The sequence below is a fragment of the Muntiacus reevesi genome, chromosome 15, assembly GCF_963930625.1.
Source record: "Muntiacus reevesi chromosome 15, mMunRee1.1, whole genome shotgun sequence".
Classification (NCBI taxonomy): domain Eukaryota; kingdom Metazoa; phylum Chordata; class Mammalia; order Artiodactyla; family Cervidae; genus Muntiacus; species Muntiacus reevesi.
Genome location: NC_089263.1, coordinates 44,528,630 through 44,556,628, shown reverse-complemented (window position 1 = coordinate 44,556,628; position 27,999 = coordinate 44,528,630). Strand labels below are relative to the sequence as shown.

The 27,999-nt window shown below is 38.7% G+C and overlaps 1 protein-coding gene across 3 annotated transcripts in view; it reads left to right on the top strand.

Annotated features, from left to right (window-relative positions):
* The window catches only part of SLC25A21 (solute carrier family 25 member 21), a 498,703-nt gene that overhangs the window by 174,142 nt on the left and 296,562 nt on the right, over positions 1-27,999 (top strand). The window lies entirely within an intron of this gene.

The window sequence follows — 27,999 nt, the reverse complement described above, 5'->3', positions numbered from 1 at the left end:
GGATAGTATAAGATAAGATTAGAATGTCTTACATCAGAAAATAAGGACACACTCAAAGAATGATGGGGACATGTGAAAAGGACATATAAAACAGTTTGAAGGGGCTCTCACTGGCCAAATCTGGGACAATTTGAGTATTAAAATAATGATACTAATGAATTTTATCACATTGAATAGAATAGGAAGCCCAAGTCCTCACTGATATGAGTAAATGAATGAATAAATATGTAGAGACAAGAGAAAGTTCTTTTTTATAGTAGAATGCTATTAAGTGTAGAAGAAGTAATGCAATTAGAAAATTATAGCAACCATTATAGTAATAATTAATTCAGTCAAGAGATATCAATATTTGTTAAAACTTGGCATCATGTGCCTCTTGATCTGTTTCCTTGAAGTAATGATATATTTAGAATCTGAGTCTTATCATGAGTGAGCATCATAAAAATCACAATTGAAATACAGTCTACAAACTCACCTTTAGCCTTAAAAAATGATATATCATAATGGTCAAGGAAGGACTGATGAACTGTTTGAGATTGAAGGAGATTGGAGACAGATAGGAATTAAGTGCATTGTAATCATTGATTGTCTTCTTTGCTGTAGAGTGCGTAACTGGGGCACTTGGAGAAACTACTGGGATCTCTGGGTGAAGTGTGTAAGGAAATTCTTTGTATTATTCTTGCTGTCCCTTCCTAAGTTTGAACTTATTTCAGAATAAAACATTAAAAAAAAAATCACAAGTTAAATCATCAAATGAGGACTGAGATGCAGTAGTAACAACAAAAAAAGAGACAAACCTACAAAGTATTTAGGCATTTGAATTGTAAAGATAAAAATATAAAATACTGTTATAAAATATTTAAAGAACTAAAAAGTGAAATTTAAGAAGTACATAAGGAAAAAAAGTCTTTCAAAGAATCATTAGGCAGAAGAAGTTTTACAGGAGAACTAAATTTAACTTGTAAAAATGAAAGAAAAAAAAAAGTGTTCAATGTAAAGGCCAAACAGAAGATGAAAGTTTAAAAGGATATTAGTTAGCTGGAAGAAAGAGCTAAAGAATGTAACTCAGAATGTAACTCAAAGAGGATTGAGAGTAAAATTGAGAAGTTAAGAGGTTTGGAGAATGCAATGCCAAGGTCCACTATACATTTAATAGAATCTCCAGATGATAGAATAAGGAGGACAGAGGAGCAGCAATACTTTTTTTTAAAAAAGTAATATTTAAAATAATATTTAGATAGCATCACTGACCCAGTTTGAATTTGAGCAAACTCTGGGAGGGAGTGGAGAACAGAGGAGCCTGGAGTGCTACAGTCCATGAGTTTGCAAGCTAGGACACAGCTTAGTGACTGAACAACAACAATATTTAAAACATGAAATACATTACAAATAAAGGTTGGCACTACTGTATACCAAGCAGAAAAAAATTTTAAGTCTATGTGTGGACAGATCATAATAAAACTACTAAACACCAAAGACAAAGAGAAGAACTTACAAACAGCCATAGAGAAAAGACAAATAATCTAAAAAGAAATGAAAGTTAGATAACAGTAGATTTCTCAACAGCACCAATGGAAGCCAAGAAATAGTAGAATAACATTTTTACACTGTTGTTGTGTTTGGAGATAAGGCCTTTAAAGAGGAAATTAAGTTAAAATTACCTCTTTAGAATGGACCCTAATCCAAACTGTCTGGTGTCCTTATATGAAGAGGGCACTAAAAGATAGAAAAAGACACCAGGGGTGCATATTATATATACATAGGGACAACCATGTGAGAATAAGACAGCAGAAAGTAGCCATCTATCAAACAAGGAGAGAAACTTCAGGAGACAGAGACATCGCCAGTACCTTGACTTTGGACTTCAAGCCTCTAGAACTGGGGGATAATATTGATACATTTGTGTTGCTTAAGCAACCTGTTCTTGGGCATTTTGTTATGGTAACTCTAGAAAACTAACAGAGTTAGTCTTCCCATTTATCAAAAGCAATGTTAGGCTTTACTCTTTCTCTCACCTCTGAGCTTGAACTATAGGTAAATGGGATCATTTCCACAGGACAAGTTGCAATTGGGCATAGGCAAGCATAGTTTCTTTGAATATATAAGGATAGTCATCCTCATCAATGTTTTAACTCCATATTCATCACTTGTTTGTGTAGGAGTTAAAATGCCTGGGTAGCATTTTAATTCTTACCCAGTTAAAATGCCTGGGTAAGACCCAGAGATAAGAGGAAATTTTAAAATGTGACAACACCTTCCTTTGGGGGGCACATTATGTCATACTTTTTAGTTGACATACTGTTTAGTTTCTATCTTTCAAACAATATTGTAAGCAATTTCACATAATACCAGTCACTGCAGTTCCTTGTTTACACCACGGTCCCTTAAATAGCCTTGATGAGGCAAATAAAAAAAGAGATAATTTTACAGAATCCAATTAATTTTGCCACTATTCTGAGATTACTTGGAATGTATTACCCTTAAGCATGTGGGATTAGAAAGGCAGAGGTAATATAAACCTATGAGCATAGGGTTTTTTGTCTGTTTTGTTTACTGCTTTATATTAGCACCTATGCCAATACCTGTAATATAGGTAAGCACCCCAAAATATTTGTGAAATAAATAAATCAGAGCCATACCAACCAAACTATGTTTTTTTCCTTGAATGTCTAGTTTTTAGATTAAAAATAAGGGAAAGATGCAGTTATAACAGTGAACCCAGCAATACAGACTATTCACTGAAAATCACTCAATAAGTATAAGCCATCTAGAAGACTTTTATACCATGTTTCAGAGTCTTATATTCAAGACTTTTAAATGTCAACTGAAGAGCAAAATATCTTTCTTCTTAAAACTTTATAGATATTCAAGTCTAAGGATATTTAATATCAGATATTTATTTTGGAGCATATTCAGCCATACTTTATGGTGGTTATTAGCCTTTCCTTTGGCCTATTTTGAAGAAAATTCAAAAGAAATTAATGTCTTTAGTGTAGGCTTGGAAAAGTAAGCAAAATATGTTTCCTTAAATATATGTGTGTGTGTGCTTCGTTTTGTCTGACTCTTTGGGACCCATGGACTGTAGCCTGCCAGGCTCCTCTCTCTATCCATGGAATTTTCCAGGCAAGAATACGTGAGTGGGTTGCCATTTCATTCTCCAGGGGATCTTCTTGACCTAGGGATTGAACCTGCGTCACTTGTGTCTCCTGCATTGGCAGGCGGATTCTTTACCACTGCACCACCTGGGAAGTTCTTCCTTAAATAAGCGGAATGTTATTTAGTAAACTATATCTATATTAGTCAATTAAAAAAAATCAATCTACTTTAAAATGTGCTAGAATCAAATGCCATTATTCATGTATTCCTGTGCTTGTTTGTTTGTGTGTTATCTCCCCCACTCCCCGCCATGCTTCTTTTTAAAATTTTGCTTTTTGTTTCATGTGTGCAAGCCCAGCAAGATGAAAATAGAGTTACTGTGTTGTGATATTTGAGTAACATTTTTGTATTTTGGGACTCTGGAAGTTTATTCACTCAGGATTATTCACACTAAGAATGGTATTATGAATAATACACAAGGAATAATTTAAATTCTTAAATGAGTCACACTTTCTGTGATGTGTAACTATATCTTTGTGTGATGTGTGATGTATATTTTCTTTTTTTTTTTTTTCCTTTTGGCCCTATTGCAGAGCATGTGGGATCTTAGTTCCTTGATCAGGGATGGAACATGTGCCTCCTGCAGTCAAAGTGGGGCTCTTAACCACTGGACTGCGGAGGAAATCCCTGTGATGGTATATTTTAAGAGATCTTCCTATATGACATACAGTCTTTAAAAATGAGTTTAAAAGATTCCAAAATCAGTTCTAGGTTCAATTGGGTTGAACTTTTACCATTTTCTATAAGCACTAAGATTATATAATATTGACAGTAAGACGTTCTCCATGCATTTTTACAAGCACTTTTCAAAATATTTGACTGTACTCAAAAAAGCACAAAATCATAGAAATGGTCAGTAGAAAACTCAGAGTGTTGTTTTGTTGATTTTGTTATTTAGTCGCTAAATTGTATCTGACTTTTGTGACCCCATGGACTGTAGCCTGCCAGGCTCCTCTGTTCATGGGATTTCCCAGACAAGAATACTGGAGGCGGTTGCCATTTCCTTCTCCAGGGTATCTTCCTGACCCAGGGATGGAACTTGCATCTCCTTCCTTAGCAGGTGGATTCTTTACCTCTGAGCCACTACCAGGGAAGCCCCAGGGTGTTCTTTACCTGACAGCAAAACAATCATTCAGTTCATGAAAAATGCAGAGTAAATTCAATTATAAACAAGCTTGTTGGGTATTAAGTGAAGTAAATACTTAGCTCAGTATTTTTTTCTCTATAAGTAGTTGTTTTTCACTCTATATACCCAGCATACACTTTAGTAGGTAAATAGAAGGTAAAGAATAACCCCTTCTTCTGTGATGGTCTCATCCTTCAAGCCAGAAAAAAATGTCAGCGACCTTCCAATTGCCCCATAGATAACTACTGTGGGGTTAAAGCACTGGTCTAGGTCTCCATACAGGCTCCTTTTGTCCATGGGATTATCCCAGCAAAAATACTGGAGTGGATTGCCGTTTCTTTCTCCAGGGTTTCTTCCTGGCCCAGGGATCCAGTCTGCGTCTCCTGCAGCCCCTACATTGGCAGGTGGATTCTTGACCATTGAGCCACCTGGGAAGCCCATAGAGTAGGTTTGGAAGGAATATAATCAGAGCATACACTGTCTCTGCTGACCAGGATAGAGGCTGTTTTTGAAAAGGAAATCTCATTGTTTACTGGAGAAATAGTTTCCAGGCCACAGGTTATGAATTTTTGTTTTCTTTATTGAATCTCTGTAGCCTTCACATCAGTCAGTTCAGTCGCTCAGTTGTGTCGGACTCTTTGTGACCCCATGGAATGCAGGATGCCAGGCCTCCCTGTCCATCACCAACTCCTGAAGTTTACTCAGACTCATGTCTGTGGCCTTAGAGCTTGCTGGATTATAGGTTTGCATAAGTAAGTTTTAAAAAGTACTACCTCAGCAGGTTGTTCAGATTATCTCACAATCTCCTATATTAACTTTTACTGAAATTTTTGGTTGATTGTTTTCCAAAATAGTAGTATAAGCTCTAGGGTAAAAGGCTCCATATTCTACTTAGTTTGAATATCTCAGAGGACCAGGTACTTGGCAAATTCTCGGGTTTTAAGGGTACCAGAATCATGATGTGTAACCTGGTAACGGCATAGTGCTGTCCTATGGGAAACTGTCTTTTAAAGACTAAGAATAGCTGCTTAACAGCAGTGACCAGCAAGTTGGCTAACAAAGCGAGGATCCTAGCAATGTTGATGAATGTCTTAGGTGCTCACATCATCTAACTCTCTGGGGAAAGGGCATTCACTTCTAATCTAGTGGAGAATAACTAAGGAAATGTTGTACAATACACAAAACTCAATCTTTCAAGCCAAATAATTGTAATATTCTAGAGCATACTGCAAAGAAATAGAGGAAAACAATAGAATGGGAAAGACTAGAGATCTGTTCAAGAAAATTAGAGATTCCAAGGGAAATTTTCATGCAAAGATGGGCACAATAAAGGACAGAAATGGTAGGGACCTAACAGAAGCAGAAGATGTTAAGAAGAGGTGGCAAGAATGCATAGAAGAACTATGCAAAAAAGATCTTCATGACCCAGATAATCATGATGGTGTGATCACTCACCTAGAGCCAGACATCCTGGAATGGGAAGTCAAGTGGACCTTAGGAAGCATCACTACAAAAAGCTAGTGGAGGTTGAGCTATTTCAAATCCTCAAAGATGATTCTGTGGAAGTGCTGCACTCAATATGTCAGCAAATTGGGAAGACTCAGCAGTGGTCACAGGACTGGAAAAGGTCAGTTTTCATTCCAATCCCAAAGAAAGGCCATGCTGAAGAATGCTCAAACTACCACACAATTGCACTCATCTCATATGCTTACAAAGTAATGCTCAAAATTCTCCAAGCCAGGCTTCAATAGTACGTGAACCATGAACTTCCACATATTCAAGCTGGATTTAGAAAAGGCAGAGGAAGCAGACACCAAATTGCCAACATTCACTGGACCACTGAAAAAGCAGAAGAGTTCCATAAAATTATCTACTTCTGCTTTATTGAATATACCAAAGACTTTGACTGTATGGATCACAACAAACTGTGGAAAATTCTTCAAGAGATGGGGATACCAGACCACCTGACTTGCCTACTGATAAATCTTATGTAGGTCAAGAAGCAACAATTAGAACTGGCCATGGAACAACAGACTGGTTTCAAATTGGTAAAGGAATGCGTCAGGCTGTATACTGTCACCCTGCTTATTTAACTTATATGCAGAGTACATCATGTGAAATGCTAGTCTGGATAAAGCACAAACTGAGATCAAGATTGCCAGGAGAAATATCAATAATCTCAGATATGCAGGTGACACCACCCTTATGGCAGAAAGCAAAGAACTAAAGAGCCTCTTGACGAAAGTGAAAGAGGAGAGTAAAAAATTTGGCTTAAAACTCAACATTCAGAAAACTAAGATCATGGCATCTGGTCCCATCACTTCATGGCAAATAGATGGGGAAACAGTGGAAACAGTGACAGACTTTATTTTGGGGGGCTCCAAAATCACTCAGATGGTAACTGTTCAGTTCAGTTCAGTCGTTCAGTTGTGTCCAACTGTTTGCAACCCCATGAACCGCAGGACACCAGGCCTCCATGTCCATCACCAACTCCCAGAGTTTACTCAAACCCATGTCCATTGAGTCAGTGATGCCATCCAACCATCTCATCTTCTGTCGTCCCATTTTCCTCCTGCCCTCAATCTTTCCCAGCATCAGGGCCTTTTCAAATGAGTCAGCTCTTCACATTAGGTGGCCAAAGTCCTGGAGTTTTAGCTTCAACATCAGTCCTTCCAATGAACACCCAGGACTGATCTCCTTTAGGATGGACTGGTTGGATCTCCTTGCAGTCCAAGGGACTCTCAAGAGTCTTCTCCATGGCTGATTCATGTCAATGTATGACAAAACCCACTACAATATTGTAAAGTAATTAGCCTCCAACTAATAAAAATAAATGAAAAAAAAAAAAAAGAGTCTTCTCTAACACCACAGTTCAAAAACATCAATTCTTCAGCACTCAGCTTTCTTTATAGTCCAATTCTCACATCCATACATGACCACTGGAAAAACCATAGCCTTGACTAGACGGACCTTTGTTGACAAAGTGATGTTTCTGCTTTTTAATATGCTGTCTAGGTTGGTCATAGTTTTCCTTCCAAGGAGTAAGCATCTTTTAATTTCATGGCTTCAGTCACCATCCCTGGTGATGGACAAGGAGGCCTGGCATGCTGCAGTTCATGGGGTCGCAAAGAGTTGGACACAACTGATGACTGAACTGAATTGAACTGAGAGTGTACTGTAAGAGGGGGGTATTATATTTTGTAATTTTATATTACATTAGATTCTATACTCTATTTTGGGGCATGAGCATCATCATGAAATAGAGTTTATTTATGTATGTATGTATATGGATGAAAAATGCTGCCAGCTTTACCAGTAAAGAATCAGAAACAATTGAACAACTAACACACATGGATCAGTAAACACAGGATGTTGTAGCCTTCAAGCCATCAACAATTGCAGCCACCCCCAGCTGTGCACCCTTAGGGGATTCAGGATAAGATACAGTGCGGTAGATAGTTAAAGTGCATGTCAAAGGAATGATTTCAATCTGCCCAGACTCTTTCATCCTCCCAAACTTACAAAAGCACTAAATTCATGAATTTGAGATGTCTCGTTTTCTTTAATTAATAGTAATCTTTTGATATTCTGATTACCTGGTTTTTTATTGCAAAACTCTTCTGCATCCTAGGCTCCTCCCTTATCTCTTCAGAGCAGTTCCTCAGAGCTATCTGAGAAGCTGTCTTCCAGATTTAAGTTCTTAGTTTTGTCTGCCAAATAAAACGTAATTCTCAACTTTTAGGTTGTGCATTTTTTTTTTCAGTTTACATATACAGGTATTTTTTCAAGTACATGTATGTACACTGATTATTTACATACAGATTAAGTATTATCCGTCTAAATTGTCATATTAGAATTGTTGCTGCGGTACTGCCACTGCTCAAAAAGTTTTGTTATACTCTTGGAGTCGGGTTGAGTTACAGAAGAAGACGACTAATCACTCATATAATACTTTACAATCATACCTTGATTTTAACCAAATGGTACCCAGCTTGACCATGTTATTGCCCATCGTTGCCTCCAAATTTGAATATTTACAAAATTCAAATTAATTCCCAAAAGAAAAACTTTATGACCACTGAGGTGAATAGGAAAATTAAAAAAGGAGAAGGAAAGAAAAAGTTTTGAGGACATTTCCAAGAGAATTCTTAAAGTGCCCTGTGCAAAGGGAATGTTCATGATATGCATTTGCCTTAAGAAAACCACATCTTTAAAGGAGATAAACCCTATTTTAAGTTTTGAAAATTAAATAATATCTTTATCTTTTAAGTAATGTCTTCTTTCCCTCTTTGGGAATGATGTGTGGTATAAGTAATACTGTCATTAGTAGTCTGTATAATTGATGGTATCTAAGAAAACAAACTTTATTAAAAGATCCCACTTGCATTAGAACATATAGAAAATCATTTTGTTTTAACATTTTCCTCCAAAAGCTGTCTTGCTGTAAGAGAGGAGAGGTATCAATAAACATTATCTTTTCTCAAGAATTTGGGAGAAGGCAGTGATAGCTATTCTAGACTTTAAGGTCCCCACCGGGGTCTAGACTTTATGGTATTTATGTTTTATTTTTAGGGAGAATATATTATTTCCAGTGGTTTTATTATATAGCAGACATTTTCAGTAAGCCCTCTCCTGAAAATCTTTTTTTTTTTTTTAAATTTATTGAAACACTTAGCATTTACCATGTGCCAGTAGGTCTGCAGATGAAAGAAAAGAAGACTGAACCCTCCTTCTCTGATCAGTCAAAATGCCTTATTTATATCAAGAAAAAGAAGAGAAAGTGTTCATTTAAAAATGAGCCAAATCTTCTCCTCCCCAAATGACAAAACCCAAACCTAAACTGTTTAGGAGAGATTAGGCAATCAATCACTAGGTCAGAAAAATAAACTAAGGAAAGAGGATGGAACAAATACTTAAATGAAAGTAGAAAAAAATTAGTGCCTTGAAAGCAGAGTCCTAAATAGAAAAGTGTTACATGTTTGAGATGAAATACAGGTCATGTAAACATTTTGTCCTCCATGTGCACAAAGGGAAAATTTATGATTTTGAAAAATTGTGAATAACATTGAGTCCCGAGTACATGTGATCTGGTAAACAATTTGAGCAGCTGCATGATGATTAGCTGCTGGGGAAATGGGGCAAAGGGCCTTGCATCCAGCCGGGAGGCAGGAAGAGATGACTAGTGCTTTTCACGAAAGGCTCTCAAAGCAAGAGGATGAACTCAGCTAGGTAGCAGGTGTGGCCACAAAGGAAGGGGAGCACACCTGAGGTGCAAATCCTCAATGAAACTTGCTTCCTCCTGAAGCTGAGCCTCCTCTGTCCCATCTGGTGCCTGGCGAGTGACTCAGCAATTTCCAAGAGTCCTGGTTTGAATCAGCCTCACCCTGAGGGTGAGGTCCCTCTGGAGCTTGGGCTAGCAGGAGAGGTAAGATGCAAATCCTTTCACCATATCCTGACCCCATTTTTCACGGCATTTTGCATTTGATTTTTTTTTTCTTTTTTCATCTACAGGCCATGGCTTGTTCCTAAGGAGCCGCTAGTCATTTAATTTCAGTGATGCCTAAAATGTGGGCTAAACAAAATCAAATGATATTGTAGGCAACAGCAGAGAGACGTCTGAGGGGTAGCTGTGTAGCTCTGAGCCTTGTGAAGATACTCTAAATAGGTTAGGGTTTGCCACTGAAGTTCCTCGGGGCCCTGGGGTACATTGCAGCCACTCCTTGCCCAATACTGATCTCACTTTTAGATATTCTCATATGACGTTTACACAAGGGGGCCCCCACCACTTGTTGGGGACCTGCCTACTATCATTTCATGGGCTTCATGCATATTCCTTCTCTCCTGTGCTGCACGATTGGTGGTCTGCTGTAACTGCACAGATGTTCTCCTGTGCTATTTCATGATTATTTTTCAAGTGGCCTCTTAGTCAAAGGATGGCAGGTCAGCACATGAAAACATCTGCTCTTACCATTTTTCTAAGCAAACAGCAGATGGCATTGCTGCTGTCCTTTTGATCTGGAACAAAAATCCCCAAGGTTAAGGTGCTGGTTTACACTGCCTGCCTGGTAAGGGACTGCCCCAACAGTAGCACTGCCTACAGCTGTCTTCTCTGCAACACTTATAGTTAGTTTATTTCTTCCTGGGACTCTACTTCAGCAGGGTGTCTTAAACTTTGATTCTTCTTCCTGTGATTGTTGCCCGATCACCTCACTGGTATCAGTCACAGTTCCTAGGTTTCTTCCCGTTTGTCACTTGTTGGGGTTCTACTTCTGTTGCCAGTGAGGAGACAGAACTGTCAGTCTGGGTCCCCTCAGGATTTGGACACTGGATGTGTATGTGCCATGGACCAAACAAGGTTATCTGGGAAATCAGTTCAGTCCCTCGGTCGTGTCTGACTCTTTGTGACCCCATGGACTGCAGCACGCCAGGTTTCCCTGTCTATCACCAACTCCCGGAGTTTGCTCAGACTCGTGTCCATCAAGTCTCTGATGCCATCCAACCATCTCATCCTTTGTTGTCCCCTTCTCCTCTTGCCTTCAGTCTTTCCCAGCATCAGGGTCTTTTCTAGTGAGTCAGTTCTTCGCATCAGGTGGCCAAAGTATTGGCCAAAGTATCTGGGAAATAGCTGAACCTAAAACACCTAAACTTTTTCTAGGTGTTTGTTAAGCCAAATAGACCATCTTAAAATTACAGTTTTAACAGTTGGACTTGTAAAACTTTAATGTTTTTGTTCCTTTAAGTTTGTACCCATTGAACAACTGTTATCTTTACAGTGCAAAGACACAAAAGAAATTTCTTCTTTGAATGCTAATGTGTTGGAAGAAAAAGAAATCTTTTTTTCCCCCAATTATTTTTATTAGTTGGAGGCTAATTACTTTACAATATTGTAGTGGTTTTTGCCATACATTGACATGAATCAGCCATGGATTTACATGTGTTCCCCCTCCTGAACCCCCCCCCACCTCCCTCCCCCTATCCCATCCCTCTGGGTCATCCCAGTGCACCAGGTCCGAGCACTTGTCTCACGCATCCAACCTGGACTGGTGATCTGTTTCCACTTGATAATATACATGTTTCGATGCTGTTCTCTCAGATCATCCCACCCTTGCCTTCTCCCACAGAGTCTAAAAGTCTGTTCTGTACATCTGTGTCTCTTTTTCTGTTTTGCATATAGGATTATCGTTACCATCTTTCTAAATTCCATATATATGTGTTAGTATACTGTATTGGTCTTTATCTTTCTGACTTACTTCACTCTGTATAATGGGCTCCAGTTTCATCCATCTCATTAGAATTGATTCAAATGAATTCTTTTTAATGGCTGAGTAATAGTCCATAGTGTATATGTACCACAGCTTCCTTATCCATTCATCTGCTGATGGGCATCTAGGTTGCTTCCATGTCCTGGCTATCATAAACAGTGCTGTGATGAACATTGGGGTGCATGTGTCTCTTTCAGATCTGGTTTCCTCGGTGTGTATGCCCAGCAGCGGGATTGCTGGCTCATATGGCAGTTCTATTTCCAGTTTTTTAAGGAATCTCCACACTGTTCTCCATAGTGGCTGTACTAGTTTGCATTTCCACCAACAGTGTAAGAGGGTTCCCTTTTCTCCATACCCTCTCCAGCATTTATTGCTTGTAGACTTTTGGATAGCAGCCATCCTGACTGGCGTATAATGGTACCTCATTGTGGTTTTGATTTGCATTTCTCTGATAATAAGTGATGTTGAGCATCTTTTCATGTGTTTGTTAGCCATCTGTATGTCTTCTTCAGAGCAATGTCTGTTTAGATTTTTGGCCTATTTTTTTATTGGATCATTTGTTTTTCTGGAATCGAGCTGCAGGAGTTGCTTGTATGTTTTTGAGATTAATCCTTTGTATGTTTCTTCATTTGCTATTATTTTCTCCCATTCTGAAGGCTGCCTTTTCACCTTGCTTATAGTTTCCTTTGTTGTGCAAAAGCTTCTAAGTTTCATTAGGTCCCATTTGTTTATTTTTGCTTTTATTTCCAATATTCTGGGAGGTGGGTCATAGAGGATCTTTCTGTGATTTATGTCAGAGAGTGTTTTGCTTATGTTCTCCTCTAGGAGTTTTACAGTTTCTGGTTTTACATTTAGCTCTTTAATACATTTTGAATTTATTTTTGTGTATGGTGTTAGAAAGTGTTCTAGTTTCATTCTTTTACAAGTGGTTGACCAGTTTTCCCAGCACCACTTGTTAAAGAGGTTGTCTTTTCTCCATTGTATGTTCTTGCCTCCTTTGTCGAAGATAAGATGTCTGTAGGTACATGGATTTATCTCTGGACTTTCTATTCTGTTCCATTGATCTATATTTCTGTCTTTGTGCCAGTACCATGCTGTCTTGATGACTGTGGCTTTGTAATAGAGCCTGAAATCAGGCAGATTGATTCCTCCAATTCCATTCTTCTTTCTCAAGATTGCTTTGGCTATTCGAAGTTTTTTGCATTTCCAGGCAAATTGTGAAATTATTTGTTCTAGTTCTGTGAAGAATACTGTTGGTAGCTTGATAGGGATTGCATTGAATCTATAGATTGCTTTGGGTAGTATACTCATTTTCACAATATTGATTCTTCCAACCCATGAGCACGGTATATTTCTCCGTCTGTTTGTGTCCTCTTTGATTTCTTTCATCAGTGTTTTATAGTTTTCTATGTATAGGTCTTTTGTTTCTTTAGGTAGATATACTCCTAAGTATTTTATTCTTTTTGTTGCAATGGTGAATGATATTGTTTCCTTAGTTTCTCTTTCTCTTTTCTCATTGTTAGTGTATAGGAATGCAAGGGATTTCTGTGTGTTAATTTTATATCCTGCAACTTTACTATATTCATTGATTAGCTCTAGTAATTTTCTGGTAGAGTCTTTAGGGTTTTCTATGTAGAGGATCATGTCATCTGCAAACAGTGAGTGTTTCACTTCTTCTTTTCCTATCTGCATTCCTTTTATTTCTTTTTCTGCTCTGATTGTTGTGGCCAAAACTTCCAAAACTATGTTGAATAGTGGTGAGAGTGGGCACCCTTGTCTTGTTCCTGATTTTAGGGGAAATGCTTTCGATTTTTCACCATTGAGGATGTTTGCTGTGGGTTGGAAGAAAAAAAATCTTACACTTTTTCCTTATTAAATTGGATTTTCAATATATATTTCATTGTAATGTAACCTTAAGTCATCTGCTTCCTCATTCTCAAGCATCTTTCTTTGGTAGGGGTGTTTCTTCTTTGATGTCATCAGTCAAGTTCTTTATGTATGTCTTTACTTCTTCTTCCTAATCTTTTATATCCTTCCCAGAGTTCCAGAAAGCTTCAATTTCCTCATCTGTAAAATGGGGATAATTAAAGTATTTTCCTTATAGAATTATGAGGATTAAATGAGATAATGTATGCCTAGAGAGTGCTGTCAAAGTGGCACTCATCATCATCTTCTTCCTCATCATTGCATCATTAGTAGGTCAAGGTGTTAGAAGACTCAGCTTGATCGTTTCCTTGCTGAAATGTTGGGCACTAATAATTTATTATCTCTTTTTTCTCAATGTAAGGGCCAATTTGTTTGCCTTTTATTATATTACTTGATATGTATTCCAGCTCTGCGTTATTTTTGTTTTATATCTCCAGAGAACTATACTCAGATACAGTTATTGAACTGTTTTTGGTCTTACTTGATATAAATATTATAGCTTTTTGGGCTAAGCATCCCCAGGTTTATATTATAATTTTAACATGGTATAATAATTATCACATTTAAAGATTTATTTTGATCTTTGCCTTTGATTGTTCACAAAAGAAAAAAAACTACAGTCACATGATTAAACCTTCACAGAGAGAGTGAAATATACTGAAACATGCTGAAGACAGATCCCATGCCTTTCCGTCTATTTCCAGTTTGCTACTCTCTCCTCAGAGTTTCACCCTCTCTGATCTGCACAGCCTGTGATGATTCAAAATGGCAGGCGTGCATGGATGCTTCATTGCTTCTTGTGTATCAGATGGCCAGGTTGTAGTACCTCCATTCAATTTAAGTTTTATGCAGCTATGCAGCTACTAATGTCTGTTATGGGCTTCCATGGTGGCTCTGCAGTAAAGAATCTGCCTGCAATTCAGGAGACCCAGGTTTGAACCCTGAGTGGGGAAGATCCCCTGAGGAGGGCATGGCAACCCACTCCAGTATTCCTGCCTGGAGAATTCCATGGACAGAGGAGACTGGTGGGCTGCAGTCTGCAGGGTTGCACAGAGTCAGACATGATTGAGACAACTAAGCAGAAGCAGCAATATCTATTGTATTCTTGCAGATCAGACTTCAGAATGGCCCAGGCTTTAAGGATATGTACTTTTTCACAGCAAAGTATTTGGAGGCTCAGAAAGTAAAATCTTGTAGAATACTTGGCAGGCACCTGAAGTGATTAGAAAAAAGAAATAATACATGCGCCTACTGTTTTTTTTAAGACAAGTTCTCAAAAGTAGAAGAGTTGTCAGAAATGAAGGTCTTGGTACATGCTACTCTTTCAGAATTATATTAGCAAATAAAAAGGGAGGAGTAGAGGGGATATTTAAGAGAAAGTATGAGTCATGTTCCTAACAAGAAAAGGCAGTCACCAACTTTGTGTGGAAACAGTCCAAAAGCACGTCTGTTAACGTCTAAGTCATTCTAGAAGTTGGGATTACCAAGAGTCAGTAAAGTTTAAATACCAGTGATTAGTTTACGTAACACTGGAAAAACAAATCTCCTTCTATCTTTCAAACAAATATTTCTGATGAGCCCATCCCAGTGTCCTTTTATTTCACTTCCACTCAACTCTTTTGAGATTTGTCAAATCTTCTTATTCAAATGTTGCTCTTTTTTCCCCCTCATGTGTAGCCTTAGGAATAAGGCTGTCCCCCAAAGAGGTTTACCTATCCTCAGCTAACTGCTTTCTTAATTTAGTACCACATTCGACTTTGTCCTGGCTAATTCTGATTTGAAAATTCGATTTGCCAGACTTTCTTCTCTTGCCCGAGTTAGGCCTGATCTTCGTCCTTTAAAGGAATTCCCTTGTGCTGTTTTCTTTCCCCTTTCCCCTGAGAGCTTTCAGTTCATTTCTTCATTTACTTTGTTTCCTTCCAGCCTTACAACTTATTTTACAGTTCAATTGGATCAATTTAACTACCTGTTACAATTTATTGTACTTTTAGTTTAATTTTCATGGTAAAAAAACTTTTCCTCTTGTTAGTCATGTAACATTTCCTGAATCTATAAATTGTCAGTTTTCCAAGTCAAGGAGGTTGACTTCAAAACTGACCCTGGCCTCTCCCCTGAACTCGAATCTGTCTTCCTCCTTGGCTACCTAACATCAGTTATATTGGTGTCCCTCCAGTGCTGTAAGTTCATGATGTTCCTGTGTTTGGTAATGGAGCCGCTCAGTTAGCGTAACCCACAGATTTGGTGTTTTCTTTATTTTATGCTTCCTTTTCTTGTTTCACATTCAACTGGGTACCACATCCTATAAGTCAGCTTCCAGTGTGTTTCTCTCATTGATGTGCTCAGTTCTGTGCTTATATCACTGAGTTCCCTCAACCCTTCACTACTTTTCTCCTCCTGCATTGTTCCCAACTTATAACTCATGCCCCTGCCATTGCCACCACCCCAACCACATGTCCCACCCTCAGCTTTCCTGCTTCTTGCCACTTCCAATCCATCATACACACAGCTACCAGACTTCTTAATATGTGGTTCTAGTAGTTTATTTCTTCCCCAGACCTTTCAATGCCTCTCTGCTACCTACTACCTCCCTTCCCTATCACTACTACAAGGACACTGGTCATTTCTTCAAGACTTGCTCCAGGAAGCCATCCTTGTGGTTCTGCTATATTGCTTCCCAAGCCTACTGGCCAGTCTCACTATACTTATTCCTCATTCCTCATCTGTCAACCTCTATTTTCTGTTATAGCCTATTGTATTTCTTTCTTTTTGACTAGAATTTAATACCCACAAAGGTGACAACCATTGCCTTAATTAGTTTTGTATTCCTCATGGGTCCCAGCATAATACATGCTTGGTACTTGACAAATATATGTTGAAAATATATGTGTGTGTGTGTGTGTGTGTGTGTATAATTAAATATAATCTCCAATATCTTCACTTACTTGTTTCTTTTTTTTTTTTAACATAATCTTCACAACTAGTGTGTCTTTACTGTTGCGATACTCCAAGATTCAAGACTTCCCCTTCCCAACTAGGACTTGTACTTTACAGAAGAAAGTGGGAAAGAATAAAGAACCAGTTATTATCACATTTGGATTAATGAAGAAATGAAGAAGGAACTCCGAAAGTTCACTTCAGTTTGCCTTGCCTGGCGAGCTTACCTATTTATCTGAACTTTAAAAATCTTGAAGAGCTTTATTTGCTTATAAATTTATCTCCTCTGCTAAGAAGCCTTTGAATCCCTGCAGGCAGAGACTGATTGAATATATTCAATGTGTAAATGTTGAATATACAGATGAATGTATAAATATAGAATGTATAAATATAAAAGAAACGGGATGTTCTCACATTACTTCTTTTAAGAGCTCTTCAAAGAGTAAAAGATTAGCAATATGATTAATCTGTAGTTATTAGTTACCTTTATTTTTAGTTCAGCACAAGGATAGCTACATGAAAATATTAGTTTGAACTGTATGAAACTAGAGACGTTCGAGCATTTAGACAAAAACAGCAATTTCACATGGCTCAACCTATGTAGGTGTGGATTGGGACAAGTCTTGAATCTATAGAACTTAATATTAATACCATGGGTCTGTATATATCTGGTTCTTTCTTCACTCTAAATTGGTTTGTTACTTTACTTTTGACTCAGCCTATGAAAATAAAGTGCTAATTAGTAATGCTAGTTGTTAGTCATTACTGGTAATTATTGGCTTAATTCTCTAGTTACAGGTTCATATTCATGATTAGTTGGTTATATTATACTAGTAATTAAAATATAAAATTAATTGAGTATTTTCTTTTCTTTCATGTTGGCCTAAAGGTATATACATGCCATGTCATGACTCTGACTCAGTAACTTTCATGTGTGTTGGTGAATTATGCTCTTAGGCTCATCCATTCATTGACTATTCCATCAGCAAGTGTTTCTTGAGCATCTGCTCTGGGATACCACCTCAAATAACATAGGGTTCCTGACCTCAAGGAGAGATGGTATGAACAGTGCCTGGCCTATAATCTTTGCTCACTGAACAGTCGCTGTGATAATCATGATTATGATGATGGTCATAATCCCAAGTGATAGCAAGCTATACTTTAAGAATTGTTCTTCATAATAATAAAAAATTACTGTCATACTTTTTTTTCCCTTCTGACATTTTTGTGACTAAGGAGAATGAGAAGAATCTAGAGGTGTCATAATTCACTAAATGTTCTATTGTGACAACTTTATAGAAGTTTATTTGGATCTTTGCTCAACGTTGGCAGAGACAACAGGATCTGAAGCCTCACTCCTCTTTCTACTTTTCCCCTGTCGGGAGCTAAAGCACCAAGAAGCATTTTCCCTGTGAGAGCATGGCTCAAAACCTGTACCACCAAAACAGTCCTGCTTGCATGTGCCTCTATCGCCTGCCTGGGATAGGCGGTCAGAAGTACAGAAGTGAGTGTCTAGGGCTTCTTTGGACTCTACTCCTCAGCTTGGTTGGTGGTAATAAAAACAAGAGTGTGATTTCAGGCCGTCAAGTGTAAAGTAGTTTCAGTGTGATTCAGCCTTTCTTTGCACAACGGTCTTCCATAGCCCACAGAGGAAACCAGACTGAGACAGGATAGCAGGATCTAAACAAACCTATTCCCACGCCTGGAAAAGCAGCGCAGTCCACAAACCCTAGAGCAGGACCCTGGAACGTCAATCTTGGGCCTCAGAAGCCACATATTTTTTATTTCATTAATTTGTTTCTGCTTTGTACATGAGTCATGCTTCCCAAAATTTAATTGTAATTGTTCTGAGATTGTTCAGAAGAAAAATGAAAGTGTTAGTCACTCAGTCATGTCTGACTCTTTGCGACCCCAGGGACTGTAGCCCGCTAGGCTCCTCTGCCCATAGGGATTCTCCAGGCAAGAATACTGAAGTGGATTGCCATTCCCTTCTCCAGGGGATCTTCCCTACCCAGGGATTGAACCCAGGTCTCCCACATTGCAGGCAGATTCTTTACCATTGAGCCACCAGGGAAGCCCTCTTCAGAAGAGGAAACAGCTAAATTTTTCCCTGATATGTTTTCTTATTTTTCATATTTTTTTCTGATGCCATCCTTTGATTTTTGTGTCTCTGCCACTTCATAATTTAGAAAAATCAAGACCAAATGAATTCTAAAAACATGTGTTCTTATTAGACTTATTATTTCTGCTTTATTGAGAAGACTTGACCCCTTGGCTGCTTTATCTTGGGATCAGGCTGTACTTCACTGTATTTTCTTTGATATATGTACAGTAAAATACCAGATCCTAAAATAAAAGCCCTCACTGGGCGTCTTCTCCCTGGGAAAGAATACACTTTATGGCCAGATGGAATGGCATCATGTCTCACTGTTGGGGTAGCACGAAAAGACAACATCACTGAACGCTCTCCCTTCTCATTCGGCGGAGGCTCCTTAGTTTTGTCAGGTGCTGTAACTTGGACCCAACACCAAGCTGCAGCTCAGGAGACAAAACAGTTGGAAAACTTGGAGAAAGGCTCTAAGGGTCAGTGAAATTTACTGTGGGCAGCTGCTGCTTCAAAGCCACTCTCTGTGCAGAAGCCTATTAAGAAGTAGTAGGTTACGTTCCTGCCGTTTCCCCCAGCATGATGGATGATGCTCTGAAAAGAGAAAAGACTTCCTGTTCCATGGAGGTGGCTTTCCTCTAGGCTGCCTCGCCACGTTTCTCAGGCTCTCTCCGTTCCATTTCTAACCATTGAATTCACTGCTCCACTACATTTAATAATAACCTGGGTTTGTCAGGAATGACTGACTATGACTCACCAGTGGCTGCTTGTCCATCAGCAGGACCTCCCACTCTCAGGCGAGGGGCTTAGCTGTGCTGTCGGTGCAGGGGAGAGGCTCTGTGAGGGAAAAGAATCAGGTTGCCAATGGTCAAATAACAGAAGTGACTTCAGAGTTTGCTTGACCTTTTTTGCCTTCAGAAGCATTTTCACTTTACCTCATGTTAAGACATTATTCCTCCCTGACTTTCTCTCAGGCCCTGAGACTTGCCTTGCTCATTCCTACCACAGAACTTTGGTGTATGCTGTTCCCTTGACTGTGCAGGCTTTTCCCTCCTTGCTTTACTTCTTTCTTAACTGCTGCTCATCATTCTATTCTCAGATTATGAGAGGAAACATCCTCATTACTTCCGGAACCCCTGTACTTCTTGGTTAAGTCAGAGCTTCCTGCTTGCGATGTGCATAGGACAATGTCCCTTCTTTGGCAGCACAGTTTCAGTGACCATTCAATGGATGTCTTTCTCACATTCTACATTATTAAGTACCCTGTCTATCTGTCTATTTCTCTCTCTCTCTCTCTCTCTCTCTCTCTCACACACACACACACACACACACACACATGCACACGATTGCACAATGAATGCCTGTTCTCCTTATTCCAGCTTCAGGCTTCTCAAGGATAGGAATGTTAGCTGTCAGTCTCCATCGTTGTACTTCCATTGCCCACTACTCAATGCATTTTTGTTACTGCTGGATATAGTGATGTTTAATTTCTGTATCATTAGGAAAGCAGAAACTTGTCATTATATCCTTTTTATAGGCATAAACAGATACACAACATTCATGGTATGAGGTACCTTTTAAGAGCAAAGCTGAATTGCTTACTTAGTAACAAGTGTAGCAACCCCTCTTTTTTGTGATTGAAGAGTCCAGTATTTTCAGATCAAATGAATATATATGTTTCACATAAAGTTCTCTGTTATTGACCCTGTCAAACAATGGTCATCAAGTTCTGGTTATTATTTAGGAGAGTCCTTTGCTTTTTTGTCTGATATAGACAAAATGCCTACCCTTCTGAGGCTTATCATCTAAATAAGAAATAGCAGATAAAGACCAGGGAAGAAAAAGTTCACTTGTGGAAATGTGAGAGAATCACAGATATGAAGAAAGTTGAATTCTCTCTCCTTCTACATGGTCAGATCTGTGGACTCAAGAAAGATAAAAATGTAACTGACCCTAGGTTAGTGGTGATTTGTTCAGATTTACAACCCATAAATCTTGTGATTTCATTCTAAAATTAACCCAATATTCAAAAGGAAAAAAAAATCAAGATTCCTTACAAGATTTTCAGTGTGGCAGCAGGTGTATTTTGTTGACAGTTGTGTTTCAACAGAGCAATGGCATTAAGTGTTTAGGGAAATAAAAATTCACTTGGAGGTTTCCTCTTGCTGTCTAATTTAGAGGCTTTTCATTCCCTGAGAAGTCCCTGCAGAGGCTTCTGAAGGAGAGGTCAAGAAGGGAGGAACTCAAGGGATAAAGGCCTGGTCCCCCTGCCTCCCCCCACCAATAGACCTTCAACCAGAAGGGCTGTGTGTTGAAACCTTCTTTTTAGAATTTTAAAATCTCATTAGAAGAAAGAGTTCTGCTGCCATGATTCGCGGACTTTTGTTTAAACTGCAGAATTCAAGAATTCTTTCTCAGGGCAGATGACAAAAGTCAGTGAATTTGAATGATGGAGGAGAACAATGTTAGTAAGCAGGGAAGTGTGAGTATAATGTGTCAACAAAGAGAGACATAGTCACATATCCTGTAAGAAAAGCAAGGAATTGATAAGATCGTAACACTGATCCACTGATCAGTGAAGACATTAGGTCAGGCTGTGCTGAATCTGCTCCAGGATACACAAGGGCTCTTCTTTGAGGTATCTGAGTTGACTAGAAAGAGACTCTTGAGCAATTCCTTTGATCAACTCAGGAATTTCCTCTAACATGCCTTCATGTTGCTTAGAGGTTCATTCTCTGTGGTGGAAATAGTGGGAAGTTGCTGGAATGTCTGTAAAGTCATAGATCGCTGTGCTGATGGGAAACTCCCCTCTTCCCTTTTTTGGACTCTTTCTTGAAATGTTTCTGTGGAGATAGCAGATGAGGCAGAGAGCAGAGGAAAGAGAGAGGTCACTTTGAAAATGGAGATTCAGCTCTTTCTCATGACTGTGACACCTCCATGCCATCCACTTTCTTGTTCTACATGGTTCCTATCCCAAACCAAAAGCATATTTACAGATTGTTCTCAGTTGATTAGGGTTGTCTTAGATACTCTGATTTATTTTTATGTTTAAATATTATATTAACTAAAAATTGAATTAAATGAAAATATATTTTAATAAAATGTTAGTATAGTATTTTCATAAGAATATGAAATTTATTTTTCATAATTCATGAGAATCTGTTAGAGTGGGAAATAAATTCAGAAGGAAAATATTTCTGGTTTAGTGTCTCCAAAAAATATTGGACTTGCTCCAGAATATTTTGCTTTTATTTTTGATAGGAATAAATAGGAATGCTATAGTTCTTACTTGGAAAGTATGTCTATATATAGTTCATGTGTATTTATATACCAAAACCAAGTGAGATTATTCAAACATTGGAATGTTAGAGATTATAAAATTCTCTGTAAATTTCTGTATCTCATGGGGGTCTTCGTTCTTTGTTAAAAATTAAGAAATTTAATGTTCTATTGACAGTCTTTAAAAATAACAAACGTTTGAGTCTTAAACATATCAAAAATCATAACCAAGATTCAGCAATCTGGTTGAGGAGAGATTATTTTAAAAAGAATGAAGCCTAAGCTTTTAAATTTAGTGGAGTGGAAAATATGGATAACTGTGAAATTATGAATTTATTATGTTTACATGGAAAGTCATGGTGATTATGATATGAAATAATGATGTCCTGTGATTAAAGCATAGCTCTATTCCATAGGTCAGGATCAAAAGGGAGCATTTTCACCTTCAAATTAATAAATTCTGAGGACTCCAAAGGACCTTCCCTGGTGGCTCAGATGGTAAAGAATCTGCCTGCAATGTGAGAGACCCAGGTTCGACCCCTGGGTTGGGAAGATCCTCTGGAGAAGGGAGTGGCTACCCACTCTAGTATTCTTACCTGGAGAATTCCATGAACAGAGGAGACTTGAAGGCCTATAGTCCATGGGGTCACAAAAAGTCAGATTCCAAAAGAAAAGTAAGGCTAACAAATATCTGCAAAAATAAAAAATCAAATGAGCACATCTACTAGCCAGTTGATTCCTATCCTTTGAAAGTAACCATGAGCATTTAAAACTGACTGAACATGGAGTAGGTAATTGGAAGACAAAGTCAGATCCAACCAGAGCCATTCCTTTAGGTAACTTAGAAAACCCTTTTCTCAATCTATAGAACTATCTACATGGATAGAAAAAACTCACCTAATCATACAAATGAGAACTAAATTGATGAGACAGAAATAAGCAAATTGTTACTCTGCCCATCACAAGCAAGTCTGTAATTCTGATATTGGAATAGATATGTCCATATAAATAGTTTATCTTCTTGAAATGCACTGCTAAATTATAGTTCTGGGTAAGTATACTGGGTGGGATTATGTGATTATACTGCAGGCGCTGATTCTACTTATATTTATATTCACTTTTACCTAATACCTGAGTGTATTGTTTGAGTGTTGACAAGGTACCAATAATGTTACTTTGTCCTTTTACTGCACCTCTCAAGAGAGGATCTTTAAGAGCTTTACTCACATTAGTGTGTTATTCCCAGGATTATTCTTCCTGTTTTATAACTGAGGAAACTGCTTCCCATGGATATAAGTAACTTGTTCAAAGTCTGCAAAAGAAGTCTCTAATGTAGCTACAAAGCCGCTCCTGATTCCAGGGCTTGACTGTTCCACCCTCGAGATTAACACTTGAAGGAGGCATTCTGTGATGGCTCTCACCCAGAGAATGGTCATGTGGACTCCATTAAATTAATAAGCATTTGTGAACATGCACAAGTGATCCACTTTGTAGAGTTGATACAGAAAGGGTTTGCTGAGCAAACAAAGTAATAGAAATGTAGAGAAAAAATGGTTAACTTGCTGCACCGAAAGGTTGCCAAGCACTTCATCTGCACTGGTTTATACTCAATATGCTGATTATAAACAAGCTATTGATTCATAAATTAAGATGCATATTCTTAGAAACATTTTATTGGTATTTTGTTTGAGTCTATCATAATTAGTATTTATGAGAAGGTGGAAAAGCTATATTAATTTAAAAATAAATTTATTCATTTTGCTTTCAATGGATTTATTTAGACTAGGAAATTATATGTTTACATAAGAAGTCTTAGAAAACAAAAGCACTAAATCATGTTTACAAATATGGCAAAGGTGCAGTTTCTAAAAGTGGTTTCAAGGGAGAGATGTGGAAGAGTATTGTGGAATTGTGAATGCAAGCGATCCTGACAGACAGGAAAAGCCATTTTTCACCGAGTATTTTGTCCCTCCACTTTAGCTAGGAGCTTTCTTCACAAACGAAAAAATGGTGATGTTCTATCTATGATTCTTTAGGGTTGTGCCATATAATGAGAGGTCACCAGGTGCTCCTGGCACTCTTAGAGTAGGCTTGCAAATTTGGAGCCAGATTGGCCTGGCTTGAAATGGGCATAGATGCACTTCTGTGCATGTACCTTTGGCAGTTCATTTTGCAGGCAGGGTTAAAGTTTGTAGCAGCTCAGTTTTCCACTGGTGAAGAGTCAAAACATGCCCTCTAACCAAGAGGGTGCAGAATACCAGGGAGAATGGCCTGATTGGTCATGCACATTGATTCAACTCTTTATTTTGATCACAGATTCATACGTGGTCTTGTATCTTTGTGCCGAAGGCAGAGTTATTATGGTCCCTGCATGAATAATCTATTATTTTCAAATATAAGTTTTCCCATTACTCTGTCAGCCATAAATACCTTCTTTGCTATCATGCTGTTCAGAATCACCATAATCTGGGGAGGGCCATTTTATAACCTCTGTTCACATGATCTAAGCAGTATTTTTGCGTGACTTAGGGGAATAAAACAGGAAAAGGGGGAAATTTTAAAAATAGAATAAGCTTAATGGCTTTTTCACTTATTGTTTCTTTAACCAGTTTAATATACTATGGGGGGATATGCACTAACCTTTGGTAGAGAGGGGGCCCATTTTCTAACCAAAAGAAAATGGAAAATATTTCTGGAACATTTTGACTTTCTTTCAACCTCTTAAATGACTCAAAAGAAATATGGAATAATAAAATAAAAACTTGAAGGCTGCCAACTCAGGTCTCACAATAACTTTTCTGCCAAAAACTAAAATTACTGCTATTCATATTAATAGTTGTGCCCCACTACAGAAAGAAAATTTCTGGCTCAGTCAAAACTTCATATCTACTACCTCTACCCCAAATCCTAGAATCAAGGGAAGCAGTAAAATTATAAATTTTTAGAAATGAGTTTCATTGTGTTTATGTCTGACCCCTAAATGAGACTCATCCTTAGAGGCACATGTGTACCTATGGTCAATTCATGTTGATGCGTGGCAAAACCATCACAATTTTGTAAAGTAATTCAGTTCAGTTCAGTTCGGTTCAGTCGCTCAGTTGTGTCTGACTCTCTGCGACCCCATGAACCACAGCATGCCAGGCCTCCCTGTCCATCACCAACTCCTGGAGTTTACCCAAACTCATGTCCATTGAGTCAGTGATACCATCTAACCATCTCATCCTCTGTCATCCCCTTCTTCTCCTCCCTTCAATCATTCCCAATATCAGGGTCTTTTCAAATGAGTCAGCTCTTCACATTAGATGGCCAAAGTACTGGAGTTTCAGCTTCAGCATCAGTCCTTCCAATGAACACCCGGGACTGATCTCATTTAGGATGGATTGGTTGGATCTCCTTGCAGTCCAAGGGACTCTCAAGAGTCTTCTCCAATAACACAGTTCAAAGGCATCAATTCTTTTGTGCTCAGCTTTCTTTATAGTCCAACTCTCACATCCATATATGACTACTGGAAAAACCATATCTTTGACTGGACAGACCTTTGTTGACAAAGTAATGTCTCTGCTTTTTAATATGCTATCTAGGTGGTCATAACTTTCCTTCCAAGGAGTAAGCGTCTTTTAATTTCATGGCTGCAATCACCATCTGCAGTGATTTGGGAGTCCCAAAAAATAAAGTCAGCCACTGTTTCCACTGTTGCCCATCTATTTGCCATGAAGTGATGGGACCGGATGCCATGATCTTAGTTTTCTCAATGTTGAGTTTTAAGTCAACCTTTTCACTCTCCTCTTTCACTTTCATCAAGAGGCTCTTTAGTTCTTCTTCACTTTCTGCCATAAGGGTGGTGTTATCTGCATATCTGAGGTTATTGATATTTCTCCCAGCAATTTGGATTCCAGCTTGTGCTTCCTCCAGCCCAGAGTTTCTCATGATGTACTCTGCATATAAATTAAGTAAGCAGGGTGACAATATACAGCCTTGATGTACTCTTTTTCCTATTTGGAACCAGTCTGTTGTTCCATGTCCAGTTCTGACTGTTGCTTTCTGACCAGCATACAGGTTTCTCAAGTGGCAGGTCAGGTGGTCTGGTATTCCCATCTCTTTCAGAATTTTCCATAGTTTATTGGAAAATTATATACACCAAAGAATAGCATGGAGCCTAATAGCCAGAAGCAAAATATTAACACTAATAACAATTTTTATGTGAGACAAATAACTTTGATAGAAAAATAGAGAAAGGACGAGTGGTAGAGACAGGGAGGCAGTGAACCACCTTGAAAGTGCTCCAGTTGTCCAGACAAAGATGAGGAGATCTCACATCTGGACTGTGGAACTGGAGTTGAAATACTTCCAAGATGTGGCATCATTCATAGGCTGGCCGGGGGCTCTAATTCTTCTTCTTTCATTGTTTGTATGGGAAATTATATTTTAAGACATACAGCAAGGAGGAAACCTGTCTGTCCTGGAGGGAGCTCTCACAGTTGTGTCAGCATTTAGAGTAGGGATTCAGAGAATACCTCTTACCTGCCCAGCTCCAGGGAGAGGATGCACCTCTCCACTTCTTACGCAGCATTTGTGTGCTAAGGCGTTTGTAGAACACTTTTACATCCCTTGGAAGGGCCTGCATTTCCTTTGCTCTTTCCCCGCACAGCCGTAGCTTGGGAGTCCACTGGGGAGCCCCCCTGCCTCTCTGCTCCTCATCAGCACTGGGGCAGGGATGGCAGGAAGAGGAATGGCCCCGAGCTTGTGGGTCAAGACTGAGGCTAAGGACAGTAAGGGGTCAGCACCAGGCCTGGAGCCAAAGTAACCCTCTTAGAAAATTTCCAGGCCTCTTATAACAGTGGCCACTTTCTCAGCAAAGCCTTAGAGCAATGTTTTTCAAAGTGTGGCCATTGGGTGTTCTTTATCAGAACAACTAGGAAAGGCATGCTAAAGCTGTAATTTCCAGGTCTTATCCCAGACCTTCAGCATCAGACTTTCTGGGGGTGGATTTTTTTCAAGCTCACTCAGATAGTTCTGCACCTGAAAGTTTGAGAACCATTGTCTAAAATTTCCTCACCTTAACAGATTGTGATTAGTACAGTGAGGATAGCAGCACTGTTGCTGTCAGAATTCCATTTGAGCAACTAGGCCATTGTGTTCTATATTGTGTGAACCTTCATTTTTCTGATTATTGGCAAAAAGCAAGAGTTACACATAATGAGAATGGCTCCATGCTTGGGGTAGCTTGGAGAGTGGAATCACCGCTGCTGTTTAGATAGGTGTTCCCACGAACTTTCTTGCTTGTTTTGGCTGTAACTGTGTTTGGTGCTGCTGAGCAGGGCTGTGCACGGAACTGCAGCCCATCGCTCTACATTTCTCACTCAAAAGAGATTTGTTGGAAAGGTACAGGCCAGCAAAGAAACCAAATAATGGTGAGGCCATATTCAGGGAGAGTGGGTCAGAGAGCGAGGGAAGGAAAGGACTGAGGTGGCAGGTTGGGGCAAGGAGGGAAAAGGACAAAAGGAAAGAGACGGCGAGAGCATGACATCACAGAATCTGCATTGTAAGATAGGAAATTTATATGAGAAAGGCATTCTCACTCTTGCCTGGAGAATTCCATGGAGCCGGGCAGGCTACAGTCCATGGGATTGCAGAGTCAGACATGACTGTGCAACTAACTTTCACTTTTTTTTTCATTCTCAATAAAAGAAATATTGATATTTTATGCTTTAAAAAACATAGTAGTTTATCTAATATTATCTCTATCTATCCTCTTCTCTCTCAACTCTTTATTACATGAAGCCCTGGAACATGAAAATCTAGTTCTGTTTTATGAAAACAGATTTTCTCAATCCTGGTTTATTCACCATTGTTATCCTAGAAATTCCACATAACTTTATTTTATTTTTCCTTTGCCTTTTTAAAAAAAAAAAAAAATCTATTTAGCTGTGCTGGGTCTTAGTTGCTTCTTTCCTTTCATTGTTTTCTATACGTGTTTCAGGTCAGCTGGTGGCCTGTGCCCTTTCTTCCCCATCTCTTTGGCTTTGTGGAGAGCTTTCCTTTCTAAAGGCTCCTAGAAACATAGGCAAAACTGGCCGTGCTCGTGTTCAGATGCCTTTTTCTCAGGTTGTAAAAGCAGGTGAAACATCACCTCCTCCACTTGCGGTCAGTGGGGAATTACAGGGAATTAGAACACTTAAAGACATTTCTTGGGGTTTGTTTTTAGAGACAGT